Here is a 21,079-nt window from a genome sequence, read left to right on the forward strand (position 1 = left end):
TTTTAAATGATAAAACAAATCTATACTATATAGAAAACTGGCAGAAGACCTACTAAAAGGCTTTGATACTCTGACGAGAGGCAAGATCAGCTCATTAGTGGTGTTCGTTTATCCAGCAGTGGTCAGTTTGGAAATGTATTAGAACTAGCAGCAAATATGTGAGCTAGTAAGAATGAGGCTAATAAGAATGTGTGAAATGCTTGTGGAGAGCATTCTGAGGCAACAGAAGAAGGTCCCTAGAAACATCTTTCCTCTAGAGTGAGGAAGGAAGATCAGTGAATCATGGGGAATGGGGATGCTATGGGTAAGGTCAGCCAGTGTGTTCAGGGGAGTTTGGTCCAAAGTGGGACACACTTAGCAGGGAGTGGGATTAAGTCAGCAAAACTCACACTAGGTAAGGCCATGGACAGCATTAATTGTCAGATTATGGATTTTGTAATTAATGTAACAGGCTGCTAAGCACCATCACAGATTTGTGAATGAGGAGTAAGACTGACCTCAGATCAAAAATATGGGAGGAAAGACATTTTTAAAATGGCCTGGGGGGGGGGGGGTTCCAAGATGGCAGAATAATGACAGGATGGTCTGAATTCTGCAGGGCAAAATTAAGATCTAAAAAAGAGGAGAAACTATGTGCCTGAGATGAAGCTGTGGGAAATTTGAAGTGGGTCATCCAGCAGGAACAGCAGAGACTGTCCAGGTCCACCCCAGGAGAGCAAGTGGGGGGAAAAAAAAACAAGGCTTGGATCCAAGGAGAGGAGTGCTGACCTCCGTGGACCAGATGAGCAGGGAATCTGCGGGCCCGCAGCACAGCAGATAACAGCAGAAGGGAGAGTATGGTGAACTGCTTTTGAAGTTCCATGTGGAAAAAACAAACAAACAGGGAGCTGGCATAACCCTCTCCCCACCACCAGCCACTTGGCTGGGACTGGAAACCAGCAGAAGCCATTTTGCTCCTTTGATTTGTTTTTAAATTTTTGAATGCAGGTGGGTGGTGGCTGCCCCCGGCTTCCATGAGAGTGCCCACCAATACCTGAGGTCACCTCACCCCCCACCCAAGCAGCGGGGGCGATAACAATTCAGAAGAATCCCTTCCCCCTTCATGCAAGTTGTATGGCAAGGAGAAGCCCTGCCTCTCATGCCTGCCTACCACTATTGAGAAGTGAGCCATGCTCTAGTAGGCAGGGGCTCTGTGCACCCTGATCGGGACTCACAGACCTAGAGCAGCCCATAACAGAGGAAACCATGCTCATAGAAAAGTCTCCATAGACCAAAGGTGCAGTTCATTAAGCAGTGCAAATGAATGCTGAACATATCATGGACTCACACCAGGGCATCCCACAGCCATGAGAAGGTTGGATCACACCAACAGAGGTGAACATCCTCCTCCTATATCCAGATAACCAGAGGAGAGCTACAAAGCCCCATTGAAGCCTTACCTTGGATACTTTCTCCATACTGGAATAGTGAGGAGAGCACCCAGCCCACACTTACCACACACTGCTTGATATTCACTGAAAGTATAGACATCCCACCAAACCACAAAGACACAAAACAAAGATAAAAGCAACCAGACCAAAAAAATTAAATTAAGTTTAAAAACCACACAAATGCTGAGAAACAAAGGAAGAAACTTAAATAAGAATAAGGAGGACACCATGACCGCCCCCCCCCTCCCCCAAGGAACACTACAACGCTTCAATAGTAAAAGGTGAAGATGAAGAGATTGAGGATATGCCAGAAATGGAACTCAGAAAATTAATCATCAGATTACTTAGAAGAAATTAGAAGCAAATTCACAAATTAAATGAAAAATTTTCCCATGTATTAGAAATGAAGAATGCAATAAATCAAATAAAAAATGCAGTAAAAAGTCTTAGAAACAGAGTAAGTAAGACAGAAAAATGAATATCAGAACTAGAAGACAAATTTATGGAAATTTTACAGTTAGACCAGAAAAAAGAAGGAGAAATTAGAAAACTAAAAAACACTGTTGGAGATCTACAAGATACTATCAAAAGACCCAGAACATGGGTCCTAAGAGTTTCTGAAGGCATGGAAAGAGAGAAAAGATTAGAAATTCTTTTTAAGAAAATAATAACAGAAAACTTCCCCAATTTGGAGAAAGAAAGGGACATCTATGTACATTAAGCACACATAACTCACAATAGACACGACCAGAAAAGATCTTCACTTCAACAACTGTAGTAAAACTCTTCACAGTAAAACATAAAGAAAAGATTAAAAAATGTACATGAGAGAAATGCCAGATTACGTTCAGATCTCCAGTTAGACTCACAGCAGACTTCTCATCAGATACCCTACAGGCTAGGAGAGATGGTGAGATATATTCCAAGTCTTAAGAGAAAGAAACTGCCAACCCAGAATACTGTACCCTGCAAAGCACATGTTTATGAATGAAGAAGAAATAAGGATTTTCCATAACAAATGTAAATTGAAAGAATTTGTCACCACCCATCCAACCCTGCAAAAGATGCTAAATGATGTGTTATGCAAAGAAACAAGAAGCAGGAACATCACTATGGAAGCAGGTGAAAGCAGAAAATCACCCCATAAAAGTACAATGGCACCCAAAGTAAAAAATAGGATTATTAACAGAAATATGGTAGGGCAAAGTCATTACTTAGCAATAGCCACCCTGAATGATTTACTAAATGGTATCAACTCTCCAGTTAAAAGACACAGACTAACTGAATGGATTAAAAAAGAAAACTCATCTATTTGTTGCCTACAAGAAACACATCTCACCAAAAAAGATGCAAGCAGACTGAAAGTAAAAGGATAGAAAAAGGAAATCCATGCTAACAGAAACCAAAAGAGAGCTGATGTAGCCATCCTAATATCAGACAAATAGACTTTAACACAAAAACTATTAAAAGAGACAAAGAAGGGCACAATAAAGTGATTAAGGGATCAATTCAATAGGAAAATGTGACTACTATAAATGTATCTGCACCTAATTATAGGGCAACTAGCTATTTAAAAGAAATGTTAATGGATCTAAAGGATACAGAGACACAAATACAATAGTAATGAAGAAGTTCAATACCCCACTTTCAGCAATGGATAGATCAACTAAACAGAAAATCAGCGAGGAAACAACAGAGTTAATCAACACTATAGACCAAATGGACCTAAGAGATGTTTACCGAGCTTTCCACCCTGTAGCCATTTCTGTAACCACAGAATACACATTCTTCTTACCAGTGTATTTTTTAAATAAATATCTTTTTAAAAATATTTTTATTTATTTATTTGAAAGACAGAGTTACACAGAGAGAGGAGAGACAGAGAGAAAGAGAGAGAGAGAGAGAGAGAGAGAGAGAGAGAGAGGTCTTCCATCTGATGGTTCACTCCCCAATTGGCTGCAATAGCCAGAGCTGCACTGATTCTGAGCCAGGAGCTAAGAGCTTCTTCTGGGTCTCCCACATGGGTGCAGGGGCCCAAGGACTTGGGCCATCTTCCACTGCTTTCCCAGGCCATAGCAGAGAGCTGGATTGGAAGTGGAGCAGCTGGGACTTGAACCTGTGCCCATATGGGACGCCGGTGCTTCAGGCCAGGGCATTAACCCACTGCACCTCAGCACTGGCCCTTTACCAGTGTATTGAACTTTCTCTAGGATTGACCTCATGCTAGGCCATAAAGCAAGTCTCAGAAATTAAAAAAATTCAAAATCATACCATGCATATTCTCTAACCACAATGGAATGAAGCTGGCAATCAATAACTCAGGAATCCCCAGAACAATACAAACATGTGGAGACTGAACAACATGCTCCTGATCGAACAGTGGGTCATTGAAGAAATCAGAAAAGAAATTTTAAAAAATTTCTAGAAACAAATGATCATGACAAACAACATATCAAAACTTATGGGATACAGCAAAAGTAGTGTTAACAGGAAAGTTTATAGCAATAAGTTCCTACATCAAGAAATTGGAAAGGCACCAAATAAATGAATTACCAAGGCACCTCAGGGATCTGGAAAAACAACAGCAAACCAAACTCAAAACTAGTAGGAGAAAAGAAATAATTAAAATTACAGAAGGAATCAACAAAATCAAAACCAATACAACAATACAAAAGATCAGCAAAACTAAGAGCTGATTTTTTGAAAAAAATAAACAAAATTGACACACCATTGGCACAACTAACCAAAAAAAGGAGAGACCCAAATCAATAAAATCAGAGATGAAAAAGGGAATGTAACAGCAGACACCACAAAAATAAAAAGAATCATTGGAAATTACTATAGAACTGTATGCCAACAAATTAGGAAACCTAGAAGAAAAGGATAGATTCCTGGACACATATGACCTACCTAAGTTGAGCCATGAAGACATAAAAAACCTAAAAAGGCCAATAACCAAGACAGATCTTGAATCAGTAATAAAGACCCTCCCAACAAAGAAAATTTCAGGACTGGATGAATTCACCACTGAATTCTACCAAACATTTAAAAAAAGAACTAACCCAGATCCTTTTCAAGCTATTCAAAATAATTGAAAAGGAGGGAATCTTCCCAAATTCTTTCTATGAAGCCAGCATTACCTTAATTCTTAAACCTGAAAAAGATATAACAGAGAAAGAGAACTACAGACCAATAACTCTGATGAACGTAGATACAAAAATCTTCAACAATGTCCCAGTGAATCAAATTCAACAATACATCAAAAAGATGATCCACCCAGATCAAGTGGGATTGATTCCTGGCATGCAAAGTTGGTTCAACATTCACAAATCAATCCATGTGATGCATCACATTAACAAACCAAATAATAAAAACCATATGATTACCTCAATAGACACAGAGAAATCATTTGACAAAATACAATACCCTTTCATGATGAAAACTTTAAGCAAGTTATGAAAGGAAGGAACAATTATCAACACAGTTAAGGCAATTTATGACAAACCCACAACCAGCATTCTACTAAATGGGGAAAAGTTGGAAGCAATCCTACTGAGATCTGGAACCAGACAAGGGTGCCCACTCTCACCACTGCTTTTCAATATAGTCCTGGAATTTCTAGCCAGAAACATTAGACAAGAAAAAGAAATAAAGGGATACAAATTGGGAAGGAGGAAGTCAAATTATCCCTATTTGCAGATGACATGATCATATACATAGAGGACCCAAAAGACTTCACTAAGAGACATTGGAACTCAGAGAAATGTATGGATATGTAGCAAGATATAAAATCAACACACAAAAATCAAAAGCCTTTGTATACATAGACAATGCCACAGCTGATAAAGAGCTTCTAAGATCAATCCCATTCACAATAGCTACCAAAAATAATCAAATACCTTGGAATAAATTTAACCAAGGATGGCAAAGATCTCTACAATAAGAATTTAAAAACATTAAAGAAAGAAATAGAAGAGGATACCAAAAAATGAAAAAATCTTCCACATGGATTGGAAGAATAATATAAAAAAGTCCATTCTTCCAAAAGTAATTTATAAATTCAATGTGATACCAATCAAACTACCAAAGACATTCTCCTCAGATATAGAAAAAATGATGGTGAAATTCATATGGAAACAGCAGAGATCCCAAATAGCTAAAGCAATCTTGTACAACAAAAACAAAGCTGGAGGCATCACAATCCTAGATTTCAATACATACTATAGGACAGTTATATTCAAAACATCCTGGTACTGGTACAAAAACAGTTGGATAGACCAATGGAACAGAATAGAAACACCCAAAATCAATCCAAGCATCTACAACCAACTTAACTTGGCAAAGGAGCTAAAATCAATCCCTGAAGCAAGAACAGTCTCTTCAACAAATAATGCTGGGAAAACTGGAATGCCACATTCAGAAGCATGAAGCAAGACCTTTACCTGATACTTCTCACCAAAACTCACTAAAAATGGACTAAAGACCTAAATCTGACATGATACCATCAAATTATTAAAGAACACTGAGGAAACCCTATAAGACATCAGCATAGATAAAGATTTCTTGGAAAATACCCCAGAGGCCCAGGCAATCAAATCCAATATTGACAAATGTGATTACATCAAATTCTGCACTGCAAAAGCAACAATAGGCAAAGTGAAGAGACAACTGACAGAATGGGAAAAAATTTGCAACTATACAACTGATAAATAGTTAATGACTGGAATATATAAAGATATCAAGAAACTCAACAACAACAAAACAGTTTGGTTAAGAAATGGGTAAAGCATTTAAGCAGACAAGTCTCAAAAGAAGAAATCCAAATGGCCAACAGGCACATGAAAAAATGCTCAGGATCACTAGCTGTCAGAGAAATGCAGATCAAAACCACAATGAAGTTTCATCTCACCCCTGTTAGAATGGCTTTCATACAGACATCAACAAACAACAAATGCTGGCGAGGATGTGGGGAAAAAGGTACCCTAATCTACTGTTGGTGGTAGTGCAATCTGATAAAGCCACTGTGGAAGACAGTGTGGAGATACCTTAGAGTGCAGAATATAGACCTACCATATGATCCAGTCATCTCACTTCTGGGAATCTACCCAAGGGAAATGAAATCAGCATATGAAAAAACTATCTATACCTCCATGTTTATTGCAGCTCAATTCACAATAGCAGACATGGAATCAACCCAAATGTCCATTAACTGAAGACTGGATAAGGAATTATGGGATATGTACACCATGGAATACCACTACACAGCAGTCAAAAAAAAAAAAAAAAGTCCAGTCATTTACAACAAAATGGATGAAACTCAAAGTGAAGCAATGACTTTGAACAGCCTTTTATTCTATATTTTTATTATCTCTTCCTTTCTTTGCCTTTATAACATTTTCTCTATCTTTTTCTCTTTCATATGAATCATTGAGCTCTATACTTAACATAGAATTAATCATATATATATATATATATACATAATTAATTGAAAATAGATCTTAGTAAAGAATAAGAGTGAAAATAAGAAAGGGAGGGGGAAGAGGGTTTGGATTCTGGGTGGGAGGGCAGGTACAGAGAGAAGAATTACTAAGATCCTGAAGTTGTAATTGTGAAATGTATGAAGTTCATAACTGCAAAGCAGTACAGTCCTACGTATATTCCTACAGAAGTACTTCTAAGGGTACAGTTTAACAACTTGCCATAGGACCCCAAATTCCCTTAAGCTGGCTGATAAAAGTAGCAGCTTAACTGCTATAAAGAGCGAACGGATAAGATTAAGTAGTAAAGTGATGATTTAGATAGGATCAAGTGCTAAAGTGATCATATAAATAGGATTAAGAGTTTGGAAATAATAATATACTGAATTAAAAAGGAGTGAATGCTCCAACATGGGAAACAGTCCATACAGCAGACTCATGGAATGACAACTGTTTTAAATAGCATTCAGACCTCAGAATCAGCCCTTAAGGCATCCCAGTCTGGCAGGAAAGCCCAAGGGGGAGCATTTCAGGCATGGAAAGCCAAGACACGCTGGCAAAAAAACATCCTACATAAAGGACTCCTGTGGATTAGACCGCAGTGGAAAGAAGTGGCCACCAGAGAAGGATGCACTTTTCTCTGACAGGAGGAGAGAACTCCCACTTTGCTTAGGGCCTTGTCTAGATAGTGGATCCAAAAGGCTTCCATAGCCAAGACAGCTCATGTAAAGAGCCTTGGGTGATTGCTGATGTCATACATAAGAGTGTTATTTGATAAACAAACAGCAAGAGTCACTGTGCACTAACTTGCCATACAGGACTTTTGTCCCCAAAGAGTAGTATCATGATACTTAACAGTAAAACTTGTTCTTAAGAATCACTTCCTTTTAATGTATTAAATGGAAGACAATATTATGTCTCGTAAGTTATAGTTCTGCGTAAAAGCTCACAAAACTTGTATTATCCTTGGGTTCCTATTTAAAGATAATTAAGGGGGCTGGCAATGTGGTATAGCAGGTAAAGCCGCCACTTGCAGTGCCAGCATCCCATATAGGTACCTATTCGAGTCCCAGATGCTCCATTTCCCTTCCAACTCTCTGCTATGGCATGGGAAAGTAGTAGAAGATGGCCCAAGTCTTTTGGACCCTGCACCCACATGGGAGATACAGAAGAAGCTCCTGCCTCCTGGTTTCCTATTGGCACAGCTTCGGCCATTGCGGCCATTTAGGGAGTGAACCAGCAGATGAAAGACCTCTCTCTCTGCCTCTGCCTCTCTGTAACTCTGCCTTTCAAATAAATAAATAAGTCTTTAAAAATAAAAGCAATTAAGTTTCTAAACAGGAAGAAGAAGGAGGAAGGAAGGGAAAAGAAGAAGGGAGAAAAAAAGCGAAATCACCTTAGAGAAACAATAACTTAGGACAGCCCTTGTCTAGACTGTTGAGGAGTAGATTTCTTTTATTTTATTCAATTCTCTCTCCCTTCCTTCCTTCCTTCCTTCCTTCCTTCCTTCCTTCCTTCCTTCCTCCTTCCTTCCTTCCTTCCTTCCTTCCTTCCTTCCTTCCTTTCTTTCTTTCTTTCTTTCTTTCTTTCTTTCTTTCTTTCTTTCTTCTCCACTTTCTTTTTTTTCTTTCTTGGACTAAACAGGAGAGGGAGGAGGAATGGGAGGGAGAGTGGGTAGAAGGGAGGGTATGATGGGATGAATTTCTACGCTCCTAATATTGTATTTATGAAATACATACAAATATATATATATACATATATAAATAAAATAACCTGAGAACTGTCTAGATGCTAGAGAAAGGTGAAAGTGTATTGATTTTAGCATGGTTTCAAAGGAAAAGTGATTCTTTTAAAATAATTCTAAATGATAATTTTTAAAAAATATTTACTACCTATATTTTTTAGAAGTTTGTAGTTTCTAAGTAGCCATCTAAGTGCCTATTTAGTAATAAGTAAATGGTAAACTTTGGGTTTTGCTTTTACCTTGATATGTCTTGAAACTATGGAAACACAATGGATAGGCATTAGCATGTTCTATATGAAATTATGAGCACTCTCAAATAAACTTCTTAACAAATGGCTAAAAAGTTAGGGGCCATTGGAAGTGCCAATTCTGTAGCATAACATTAGTAATTTTTAATTCAATGAGATGCCACATGAAAGGTCAAGTTACAACAAAGCAGAACAGGAGGAAAATGAAAACGTATTGAGTGACTGCCACATGCGGAGTGGTACAGAACTAGCTCATTTAGTCCAGATAGCAATACTGTCAGAGAAGGAATTGTTAGCCCTACTTCAGTGATGAAGAATTAAACAGACTTGGTGTCTAATTCCCCCTTCATCATTTAACTTTATTAACTTCATTTTATTAACTATATTTATTAACTTTATAAACTCAGTTTTCTCATTGACTAAAATGAAGACAATAATGGTACCCAAGTCCCAGGGTTATTGTCTAGGTTAAGTACAATCATAAGTATTAAATCTTTAGCCAGTTCCTAGTTTATGATAGCTAGCATATTCCTACTGATTTACCATGTGCCAGGCAGTGAGCTGAGAAATTTAAGTCTGTCATTGTATTACAATGTTTCTTATTATTTTATTGTAGTGCAGAGACATTGTCACATGTTCAGGATCAAGAAATAAACAAATGATAACACTGATATTAAATTTTGCTTTAAGAGTAAAACCTAGAAACTTTTAAGAATACTCCACATAGCAAATAATAGGAAGGGCTGATGTTTGGTCCAGGAATTCAGACAACACTTGAGATGCTTGTATCTTGTATCAGTGTATCAGAGTGCCTGAATTTGACTCGCAGCACTGCTTCCCATTCCAGCTTCCTGCTAATGTGCACCTTGGGTGGCAGCAGGTAATGGCTCCAGTACTTGTGTCCCTGTCACCCCGGAGGAGACCCAGAGTTCTGGTCTTTCAGCTTTGGCCTGGCTAAGCCACTACTGTTATGTGCATTTGGGGTGAGGTGAACCAGTGGATGGAAGATCTCTCTCTCTCTCTCTCTCTCTCTCTCTCTCTTTAAAATAAAACTAATTTTTAAGGAAAAGAAGAAGAGTATTAATAAATAACTGAAGTTATTTTTCCCCTTTCTATCTATAGAGCTTCCAACTTGGAAACAGAATAAGTACTTTTTTACATATATGATTACATTTTTATATTTAAAAGTAGATTGGAATACCGTGTGTGTATAAACAATCTGGATTGCAGTTGAAAGGGAGGCTGTGAGTTCAGTGATATTTGAGTTTCTATGATTGTGCTGGTATTCAATGGGGCCTTAATGCAGAGCAGTGAGTGTGTGCATGTGTGCGTCAGAAGGAAAGAACCATAAACATTAGACAGGAGGCAAAGTGAGGCACAGGAGAAAACACAGTCACCTTTCTCCTATTACATCCTACACCTTAGTTTACAAACCAGATCTCTGCCACCATGTGCACATAATACAATTGTAAATACAGAGGCAACATCTAATTCATATTCATCAAGTGTTCTGTGGCTAAAAACTAAATCCATTATTTTGGGGTGTATAGGTTGTCAGTCTGCGTGGGATGGAGGTTTAGGGAAAAGAAACTTGAAATTTGATGAAAGAACACAATGTGTTTGCTCAATTACCATTGAGTTTATTTTAGAATTTAGGATTTCATTCTCCTGATTAAATTTGCAAGTTTAGGAACAAGGCTGAACTGCTGGGGGGGATTTTGAAGACTCTTTGCAAGTACGGAGGTAGGGTCCACGGTGGAGACCTCTGATGAGGAATTTGCAGGGAAGGAGAAATGTCTAAGGTTGGGGGTGCTTTATTGGTCTTTTTTCTCCCCTGTGTGATATATGGTAAAAACTTCTGTCTCCTATGAAATCTTTAGCAATCTTGGGCGGGGGCAGAATCCTGAGAGTCATTTTTGTTTTTGTTTTTGCTTTTGTGTGGCAGAAGAATAAAAAGTTGGTGGAGAACTTGGCCAATACTACAACTCTTTTTTTTCCCCCATAAGATGATGACCTTGCACTTAAACTTACCTGTATTCTCTGGGTTCATAATTGCTTCCCTTAAGTACTTAGTTCTGTTTATACAGCATCTTCCTATTTCTGAGACCATGACAAATGTCTCTGGGCCGTTAGAGCACTTTGGGCACCATGTGGGGCCATAATATCAAAGGGCTACCACAATAACATGAGGCATTGGGGTGAACTTAGGTAGTCTTTGAGTGGATCTGGAGTCTGTGTCATCTTCACGTGAATTCTGTCTTCATTTGGTATCCAGATTGAAAGTTTGGGAGTCCATTTAATTGACAATCTCTGTCCTGGGAACTGGGAACAAGCTTCTCTCCCTCTGGGGTGGGATTCCTCCCATAGGCATCCATTCCACTGGGCTATGGGACTAGCTTGCTCAGTGAAGGTAAGAAGAAAATTCCTGCCCCGATTGTCCCTTGAACTCTCCTTGATGGCCTCAGAGTGGCTGTTGAATGACCTGTTGTCCTCCACTGAACTGTTCTGCAGCTGGCGAATTTGTGATCTGTTCTCTTGGCTGGGTGAGGACCCAGACTGCTTAACTTCTGCTGCCTTAACCCTACCCTGGGTGTCTTGGATGTCCGCCGTGACATTCACACAGTCTGCATTCCAGGCTGTCTACCTTACAGCATCATTCACTGTGGGTGTCCCCAGGCCAGGTTCCCAGTCCCTGACCACCTCTCTCTTCTGTCCCTACTCAGGGACATGTTGGAGTTCCTGGATTCCTTACACACTTGAGAGTCAGCACACGAGCATTAACTGGGCTGTCGGACTGCCCTATCAAAACACACTACTGGGTCTCTGCCACTTCCTGGGAGCTTCTTTTTGGATGTGGTACTTCCCTGTGAGGCTTGGTCTCTTCTCCACTGTTCCTTGGAAAGACAGGTAATTGTTGCTTCTGCCCTAGGAACTGCCTACCCCGTCACAAATCTTATCTATCTATTTATCTATTTATTTATTTATTTATTTATTTATTTTTACCAAGTTCTCTGACCTTGTATACCCTTGTTCCTCTCCTGAGGAGTCTTCCTTCTTCCTTCCTTCCTCTGCCTGTCACCTGCAACTTCAGATTTCATTTTTGCTACCCCAGCCATATTCTTAGCTTTAAAATATATGGTGTTTGACAGAGAGAGAGTTGGATAAAAGAATGGGTTAATCAAAGGACACACATTAGGAAAAAAACATTTAAAATTTATTAGACCTATTTCATCTCCAGAGCACATGAGGGAACTACAGGACAAGAAAAAGCAAGTTGATCATTCTCATGAACTCTCCAAAGTCTGGTAGGGAAGATGCACTCAGTCAACACTCAGAACAACCAATGAGGATAGGCAATAGAGTAGAATAGAAAGTGTCCTGGGAGCATTGGACAGTGAGCTTTCCACTGTGGTTGAAGGAGGCTGAGATTGAGGTTTCTAGGGGGAAAGGAGAAGATGTAGTGAGCATATGGAATGACAGGGTGGGAGAGGCAGAAAGAAAGACACAGTGACAGGGCGGCATGACAAGCATGGCCATCTGTGGGGTGCAATAATGTGAGGCATGACACAAACCTGGAAGCCTGATCAGACTCTGGTCTCTGTATTGCATTCTTATCAGGAAAGACTCAAGCATGCTTTCTTGGCCAATTTTGTATCTCTTGCAAGTGAAGTCTGTTTCATTGTCCAGTCAATGATTCCCACCCCAAACTTGCATAGCTGGATGGTGAGAGCCTTTCTTTTCTGACTCATGGGGAAATGAAAAATCATAATTCAGTTGACTTTATAGAGCTATTTGTAGACTGTCTGGTTTGACTGTGAATAATGGTTCTTTTCTTTCTTTGTTTCTTACCAGCCCAGTGTGGTTTGTGATTTAATAGCTAGGGGCAGAACACTGAAATTAATACTGGTAAGATTTTAAACTTGAGCAAGGAAAAGGAAGGAAAGAATTTGGAATGTTAGCTCTGTGTGTGGGGAGTTTAGTGTGTCCTTTGAAGAGTTTGGGTCAGGCAGAATCTCATCATCATTTTAAAACAATAATCATGAAGAAAGAAGTTGTTCATGTTCCTATTTTTCTTTTTTTTTTAACACAATTCAATGATCAGATGAGGAGATAGGGTTTAAAACTCAATTTTTGCCACTCCATATCCTTTAAGATGTGCCCAAATGAAATGATTGCTTGTGAAGATTAATTACCAAAACAAAACAAAACACAAAAACAACCAAAATCTGTCTTTCTAGTTTGTTTGTATTTTTGTGTATGTCAATGAGAGATAGATACATCACTTTCTCTCTCTGTCTGTCTCTCTCTCTCTGTCTTTGTGTGTGTGTGTGTGTGTATGGGATTGGGGAGTTCAGGTAAAGAGATGAGTGTGGAAGCAAAACTTAGATAAGGTAACTAAAAGATACACATGATCAAAGTAAGATTTGTGGCGTTGGTGGTACTTTTCTTTGTTATTTAATCCATTTAAAGAGAAGTTTCTTTTTCCTCTGAAAGAGACCAATTTTTGCTCTTATATAGGTAGAACCGAAGAGAGAGGAACACCTGACTCTTCTTTAATTCTTTATTTCCTAGTGTCCATCAGGGAACATTCAGCTGATATGGATACACAGTTCATAAATGTGTGGGCCTGCACTGCACCGGCCTTGGTAAGAACAATGGAGGTCTTCCTGTTACTGTTTATTACTGTTACTGTTACTGTTTATTACATAGTTGTGGAGCTGAAAGAATGATTGTAAGGACTCGCTCAGTTTCTCTTTCTTTTTAAAAGCACAATTTTTTGTTCGTTGTTTAGATTTTGTTTAACTTCTACCTTTAAAAAAAAGGGCCTCTGTCAATACCCATCGCTGGACTCCATACACAGGCACAGCAAGCCCATCCTCATCCGTCCCCACTGTGCTGCTGATGACAGTGAGCTCGGGCTGAGTGAAGGGCAGGACTTGAACAAAACACGGGCGCTCTGCCCCTTGGATCACAAGTTCTTACTAACACCAAGTTATGTTTTCTCAAAGACCTTGTGTACAGAGTGGGGCCATTCCTGTTGATTTGTTCATAATAAAAATAATTTGGAACCTTTTAACACAGAAAAAAATAAGTAAATCTATCCAAAGTGACTTAAGGAGATCTGTTTAGTGCTCAGGTGATCTGGACTTACATCAGATTTCTGTTTTGACCATTTTGGTCTCCTTAGCCACCTCCCCTGGGTCACCTCTTAGCATTTAGTGACCAGCCTTCTAGGGTTCTTGTCTCCTCCCCTTACACAATTTCCCCCAATGTGAATGTGAGCTCCTTCCACATGTGCCCAAACATAACTATCAGCAGGTAGTGGCACTGAGAGAAACTTTTCACAAAAGGCTCATGAATTACAGAGGGAAACTCTAATGCAGAAAGAGAGAAAATCATGACACTCTGTTTGGTGTCAATGGATTCAAGCCCAAGATATTTGTAACACTTGCCAGCCTAATACCTCCACAGAGGGCCACCTATCTCTCTGCCCTACTTATGCCCATGGCAGGCTGGATAGGATTCCAGCTGGGTGCACCTCTATTTCTAGATTCCAGACTCCCTTTTCCCAAGGGAAATTGGCTGTCCATGCTCAACCCCAAGTTAACATCCTCATACTCATCATAATTATTGCTGAGCTCATGCTGCCCAACACTTTCTACATGAGCAGCATGACTCCCCATTCTCCTTCACTTCTTTCTCCAGCAGAAAGCTTGATACCAGATTCAGGCAGTCACAACTGTAAGACACATTGAGTTTTGTGTCAAAGTCAGTGTTTTCCCAAAGAGAAAGTCTTCTCTTCCCCATGGAGCAGGAGAAAGCTACAGGTACATTTGGAAATTTCTCCTTTCTTCTTCCTTCCTTCCTTCCTTCCTTCCTTCCTTCCTTCCTTCCTTCCTCCCTCCCTCCCTCCCTCTCTCTCTTTTTTTCTTTCTTTTTCTATCATATATCTATCTATCATCTATCTATATATCAGAGAGAGAGAGAGAGAGAGAGGGAGAGAGAGAGAGAGAGAGAGAGACACTCCTATCTACTGGTTTGTTCTCCAAATGCCTCCAGTGACTCATGTTGCTGGTTAAAGCAAGGAGGTAGCTCAATCCAGGTCTCCCACAGGAGTTACAGAACCCAATTACCTGAACTATCACTTTTGCCTCTCAGAGTGCTGCATTAGAAGTGGAATGAGGGCCGGTGCCGTGGCTTAAAAGGCTAATCCTCCGCCTTGTGGTGCCGGCACACTGGGTTCTAGTCCCGGTCGGGGCACCGATCCTGTCCCGGTTGCCCCTCTTCCAGGCCAGCTCTCTGCTGTGGCCAGGGAGTGCAGTGGAGGATGGCCCAAGTCCTTGGGCCCTGCACCCTATGGGAGACCAGGATAAGTACCTGGCTCCTGCCATCAGATCAGCGCGGTGCGCCGGCCGCAGCACGCTACCGTGGCGGCCATTGGAGGGTGAACCAACGGCAAAAAGGAAGACCTTTCTCTCTGTCTCTCTCTCTCTCTCACTGTCCACTCTGCCTGTCAAAAAAAAAAAAAAAAAAAAAAAAAAAAAAAAAAAAAAGCAAGGAGGTAGCTCAATCCAGGTCTCCCACAGGAGTTACAGAACCCAATTACCTGAACTATCGCTTTTGCCTCTCAGAGTGCTGCATTAGAAGTGGAATGAGGGAGAGGCGGCAAGATGGCGGAATAGGCAGGAAGCACACTTAGTCCGGGGGGAGAGAAAGTTTAATATAAGTGGAGATACTGCAGGGTCAAGGAAGAGTAGGGGATGAAACAGCAGAGGAAACTCTTCCGGAACTAGTGATTCACAGTGGACCTGCGTGGAGAGCGTGGGAGCCCAAGTTCGGGACACCAGCGGCAGACTCAACGCACCAGCGCTGGAACGCGAGGTGAGCCGAACCTCCATAGCCCGAGATACCAGCAGGCAAGCAGAAAGAGGAGGATAGAGGGAACGAGGCTTGAAACTCCGTGGGGAAAAGTTCACCAGGCTAACTAGAAGAGAGAGAAAAAAAATAAAAAAAGTGACTGATACGGACACAAGTTTCTCTCTCTCCGCTCACCTCTCAAAGGCGAGCAAGACAGAGCAGGCGCCATTTTGGACATACGTCATAAGCAGGGCGACCTCAGGTCTGCACCAGCCCTGAGCCTAGCAGAAAAACCTGACTCTGTGGGGAGGGGTGAAATAACAGGAGATTAGCATCTAACTTGGCAACCCAGTGGGAGACTGCAGGAGAATTGGAGCCCACACTGAGGGCAGCAGAGATTCCCTGTGTGGTCCTTGGGAAAGAGCTTCCGATCTCTGGCTCCTGTGGGTATATCATTTGCCTGCTAACTACCTCCAATTACGTTCAGCTGTGCGGAATTCCTTCCCTTTTAAATCAAAAAAAGAAAGAGAGATTTACCACACCTAACCTGGGAGTGTCATCCTTGACACACCCTCAACCCTGAGGAACCAAACACAGCTCTCAGTCCACACTCATCTCAAGCCTCTAAGGCTCCACTGAAAGCAGACAGTCCACTTAATATAGAGCCATAGTGTAACAAGAAAAAACACCGCAGTGAAGAAACCAAATATCTCCAATATGCCAAACAACAAACGCAAAAACCAAGCTAACAAGAACAAGGAAGACACTATGACGCCCCCAAATGAAAAAGACACCCCAATTCAAGATTATGAAGATGATGAGATCGAAGAAATGCAAGAAGCGGATCTCAAAAAATTGATAAGAACATTAACAAGTTCTCAAAAACAAATTCTTGAACTACAGAAATCCTTCATGGACAAGATAGAAAATCTCTCTCGTGAAAGTGAAATATTAAGGAGGAATCAAAATGAAATGAAACAACTAGTGGAACAAGAAACTCTGATAGTGACTAGAAATCATAATGAAATGAAGAGTTCAATAGATCAAATGACAAACACATTAGAGAGCCTTAAAAACAGAATGGGCGAAGGAGAAGAGAGAATATCAGACTTAGAAGACAGAGAACAGGAAAGGAAACAGGCAAACCAAAGAAAAGAAGAAGAAATTAGAAACCTAAAAAATATTGTCGGGAATCTACAGGATACTATTAAAAAATCTAACATTCGGGTTCTAGGAGTTCCTGAAGGCATGGAGAGGGAGAAAGGATTAGAAGGCATTTTCAGTGAGATACTAGCAGAAAATTTCCCAGGTTTGGAGAAGGACAGAGGCATCTTAGTACAGGAAGCTTATAGAACCCCTAATAAACATGACCAAAAGAGATCCTCACCACGACATGTTGTAATCAAACTCACCACAGTGAAACATAAAGAAAAGATCCTAAAAGGTGCAAGAGAGAAACGTCAGATTACTCTCAGAGGATCTCCAATTAGACTCACAGCAGACTTCTCATCAGAAACCCTACAAGCTAGAAGGGAATGGCGAGACATAGCCCAGGTACTAAGAGAGAAAAACTGCCAGCCCAGAATACTATATCCTGCAAAGCTCTCATTTGTGAATGAAGGTGAAATTAAGACTTTTCATAGCAAACAGAAACTGAAAGAATTTGTTGCCACTCATCCTGCCCTGCAAAAGATGCTTAAAGATGTCTTACACACAGAAACACAGAAACATGGTCACCAATATGAAAGAAGGTAAAGGAGGGAAACCTCACAGCAAAAGATCACAGAAAGCTCAATTTCTCTTTGACATAGAATTAAACTCTGATGCTCTGTTAAAGCAATGTGTTAAAGTAATCTATTATGTTCTCTTGATGTCTGTTCAATTCTAATTGTTCAAAAACAGCTGAATTTTTATTAAGAGCTATGGGTTATTTAAATATGTGCTTTTTTCAAAAATTTGAATAATCACCTTGTAACAATGATCAAATTTGGTCTATGTTATGTCATGATTTTAAGAAATCTTATTTCAACCAGATATTTTGGATTTTGAGCCTTCTTGGCATTCTTGACAGGCATTCAAAAAATCAAAGTTTCAAACAATCTGGTCTCTAAAATTTCCAGTAAATCCTGGACTTTGGTTTTTCCAGTTTGGGCCCAACTGAAAAAATCGAAGGACCTATGTCTCTCATCTTATAGAGACACCAACTAATCAGGCTATTTGGAGTATATTAGAAGTACTGTCAAGATGTGATGTGGTACCAGACTTTAAGTTTCTATAATGGAAAATGCTATTAATACAAATGTTTGAGAATTAAAAAGTCTAATGATCTTGTGTTACTAGACATGATAGTTATCTTAAGGAGAAAGCCCCAGAGGCCTAAAGGGTTAAATACTTGTAAAATCCTACAGGTGCTTTCAAAAATACTGTGAAGTAAGCAAGTGCCTCTTGTTGGTTGATGAGTTTATAATTTTAAACATGGCGACTTAAAGTCTTTTGTCATCCACAGTTATATATGATCTGCTGCTCATAAAACTAAAGCGTTGTTGGTTCTGTGTTTAGCTGTCCTCCTATAGGTTCCTATGGACTTTTTCCAGCCACTTTTATTGTATTCAGTACTTTGGGATGGCTCTGTAAACAGATGAAGCCAATAATGTATTAACAGTACCAACTGAGAGAAAGTATGGTTAACTGAGGTTACTAAAAACAAAAAGCAATTCAAATCAATTGGCAATCTACAAAAAGAGTTAAAGATTTTAAAAGCTATTATTAAAATTGCTATATTGGTCTACTATGCTATGTTATATGTGTGTACATATTGTATGTCCACATGGGGAAATTTTATTAAGAGTTTTATTTTAAATGGCTTATAGATAAGATTGTCCATAAATTTAAGCTGCTAAAATCAATCAAAGATACATTTTAATTTGTGTGACCTGAATCTGTGTATCATATGTTTTAAACTTGTTGGTAGAGAGAAACTAAAAACATTTTATATGGTTGTGCTTAAGTTACTGGTTAAACAAACTACACCATGTTAGATATTTAAGAGGTGTTTTCAAATACATGATTCTTAAAATTTATAGAAGGCATTGGACCTTCTGGTAAATGTTTTCTTAAGCTGTTATCTAATGGTTGAAACAGTTTGCTAAGTATTCATGTGATATTGCTATTGTCAGCAAGCGATCTAGGACTTGCTCCCTCATTTCCCTATTCTAAGCCCAACTTGTTCTTTCATTTCTCTATTCTCTTCAAGGCAGGAAACTAATTCTATTATGAAGGAATCTGTAGGATGCACAATTTAATCTTTAGACCTTATAAAAGAGATGGCTAACATTTTTCTGCAATAGCATAGCCAAAATAAGAACTCAAATAATAATCTCATAGCTAGATTCACTTCGCCATCAGCGAAGTATACAGTAAGTAGAAAAAACCTCCCTCTCAGACCAAAGGGAAAGAAAGTTTTAAAGTGAGAATATAATTTTCCTCATGGGCATTGTCTACCTTGGAAAAACTACTACAGAACATGCCTGTGACTATAGACTTGTAGTTCAGGCCACTGAAGATTAGAGATGGGAAACGGGCACTCCCTTGACTTACATCCTCTGGTCTGCTTTAACACAAACCAGGAGGAAAAGAAAGCTCGCCATCAGAAGCAATGGGTGGCAGGCCTATTAATGGCTGATCTGTACAGTGATCTGCCCTCAAGGAGACCCAACAGGCCAGTCCACTGCAGTGGCTTTCAATGTGGTAAGCCTGGGCTTCAGCAGAAGTCAGCTTGTGAAGAGCCCTGGCAGCTCTGCCAAGAGTTGGATCACTGGAAATGGACCTGCCCTGGAGTCGAAGGATGCCCAGGTCAGAGCCACAGATCTTATTGGCTCTAAGCTGAAAAGCCCTTCACTCAGCCCAACTTCCAAAGTGACCACTGCAGCTGAGGGGATGGTCAAGTAGGGTCAGCAACATTACAGGCAGAACTGTAAATTTCTTGTTAGAGATGCCCCCTGCCTTTACCTGGCCAGCTCTCCTCCCAGGCCAGCCAAGTAATGAAAGTCAACAGAGTGCCTTCCCCTAGGAGGTTCACACCTCCCTTAGGATATACCCCATGTGAAGAGATAGATAGGTCTGGGCCTCTGAATTTACAAGGCCTAAAGCCCACCAGATTATTATCAAGCCCCTTCTGTCAGGTTCTATTTGCCTCTCAATCAGAAAAATTACTTGTAGCTTAGACATTACCTTTCTTAGCTCCTCTAATAATGACTCTGTCCTTTGTTCTAGGCCCTGTCTAGTGCACTTGGGCCTCATTCCTTTGTAATCATAACCTCTACTCTACCACCAATGGCTCTACTCCCAACCTGTGTGTACTGATGGTCCTCTTCCCCACTTAATGCTGTAGAATTGTTCAAACCTGGTAAATGCCACTCTTAGGATCATTGGTTACTATCCTCACTCTGTCTTTTATTACCTTGTCTAAATATGATCAGAGTCGGCGAACTTGGAAGGCTTCCATAGCCTTGGCAACTCATGACGACAGCCTAGGATGGTTACTGGCGCCATAAACTAGAGTGTCAATTTGTTGGGTCAACAACAGGAGCCACTGTGCACTTGCTCCTCAGGTGGGATCTCTGTCCTTAATGTGCTGTACATTGTGATTTAATGCTGTAACTAGTACTCAAACAGTATGTTTCACTTTGTGTTTCTATGTGGGTGCAAACTGTTGAAATCTTTATACTAAATTGCGCTTCTGTATATAAAGAGAATTGAAAGTGAATCTTGATGTAAATGGAAGGGGAGAGGGAGCGGGAGAGGGGAGGGTTGTGGGTGGGAGGGAAGTTATGGGGGGGGGTGAAGCCATTGTAATCCATAAGCTGTACACTGGAAATTTATATTCATTAAATAAAAGTTTAAAAAAAAAAAAGAAGTGGAATGAGGGCCGGTGCCGTGGCTTAAAAGGCTAATCCTCCGCCTTGTGGTGCCGGCACACCGGGTTCTAGTCCCGGTTGGGGAGCCCGATTCTATCCCGGTTGCCCCTCTTCCAGGCCAGCTCTCTGCTATGGCTCGGGAAGGCAGTGGAGGATGGCCCAAGTGCTTGGGCCCTGCACCCACATTGGAGTCCAGGAGAAGCACCTGGCTCCTGACTTCGGATCAGCGTGATGCGCCAGCCACAGCGGCTATTGGAGGGTGAACCAACAGCAAAAAGGAAGACCTTTCTCTCTGTCTCTCTCTCTCACTATCCACTCTGCCTGTAAAAAAAAAAAAAAAAAAAAAAAAAGAAGTGGAATGAGGAAGTGGAGCTGGACATGAAACCTAGGGTACTCAGATATGAGA

The sequence above is a fragment of the Lepus europaeus genome, chromosome 8 (assembly GCF_033115175.1).
Source record: "Lepus europaeus isolate LE1 chromosome 8, mLepTim1.pri, whole genome shotgun sequence".
In the NCBI taxonomy this organism is placed as follows: Eukaryota; Metazoa; Chordata; class Mammalia; order Lagomorpha; family Leporidae; genus Lepus; species Lepus europaeus.